The sequence below is a fragment of the Galeopterus variegatus genome, unplaced genomic scaffold (genome assembly GCF_000696425.1).
Source record: "Galeopterus variegatus unplaced genomic scaffold, G_variegatus-3.0.2 Scaffold20266, whole genome shotgun sequence".
In the NCBI taxonomy this organism is placed as follows: Eukaryota; Metazoa; Chordata; class Mammalia; order Dermoptera; family Cynocephalidae; genus Galeopterus; species Galeopterus variegatus.
In genome coordinates, this window is record NW_007746377.1 from 2,650 (window position 1) to 3,715 (window position 1,066).

Here is a 1,066-nt window from a genome sequence, read left to right on the forward strand (position 1 = left end):
TGGAATCATCAAACGGACCTCCTTCTCATAGATGTCAGGGATGACTCCCATGGGGGAGCTGGCCACGTGCACAGTGTTCTTGCCAAACAGCTGGAACTCGTAGCGGATGAGCTGCTCCCAAAGGCCGCTGTTGGGCCGGATAATGGGCCAGCACGACTTGGTCCATGTGTGGGCGTCCAGCAGGGACATGGCGTGGTACTTCATGAGGTAGTCAAGGCACAGGGTGGCCGAGCGGCTCAGGCCAGCAGCACAGTGCAGCAGCATGCGGCCCTGCTTCATCTCCACGCTGTGGATGTGGTCAGAGATAGGGTCAAAAAAGTCGTAGAGATGCGAAACGGGGCATCGGCTCCAGGCACCTGCACGTCCTGGATATCCTCGTATAAGGTGTTCACCACCTCCACCGAGGCGCTGATGACAGTGGCGATCTGGTGGCTGGACAGCAAGAGCTTGTTGTTGGCAGCCGCACCATTGCTGATATCGAGGCTTCTGGTGATCTGTGAGAGGCCGCTGGCCGAGGGCGGTGGGAACTGAACTGGGGAGGCAGGCGGGGGCGCTGTCATCGAGGTGGTGGGTCAGCAGTCAGCCAAGTGTGAGGGCTGCGCCTTTCTGCTCGGCTGTGTCCACAGAAAACTCTTTCCCGTAGGAGGGAGGGCAGGTTCGTTCAGGAAGCAGCCGCGCAACGAAGCCCGGGCGAGGGTCTCGGGGAGAGTGAAGACCCGTCACGATCCTGGGGCCACGATCCCTGCCGGACCAACTCTCTGGTTTCCATAGCAGCGGTCCCTCGTCCATAGGAAGCATCGGCCGCGCCTGGTCTTCGGAGAAATCCCAGCCTCGGCTCACCCGGTTACCCCACCGGGCGATCCCAGCATTAAGGGTGGAGAAGCAGAGTCGGCTCAGTGCAATGAAAAAATATTATAATGTGTACTAAATAGTGTTGATTGAAGTTGTAATATCAAAGTTGGGAGGAGCTGGTGAGCATTTTGGTGGCAGAGAGCCACTTCCCCAATCAGAAGAAAGAGCAGCTTGGGACACATGGCACTTGGAGGTGAAGTATTTGATCCTAGAG

At 57.7% G+C, this 1,066-nt stretch overlaps 1 pseudogene; it reads right to left on the minus strand.

The window, feature by feature from the left end:
* Positions 1 to 6: 6 nt before the first annotated feature.
* On the minus strand, positions 7 to 560 carry LOC103583175 (annotated as a pseudogene).
* Positions 561 to 1,066: the final 506 nt, after the last annotated feature.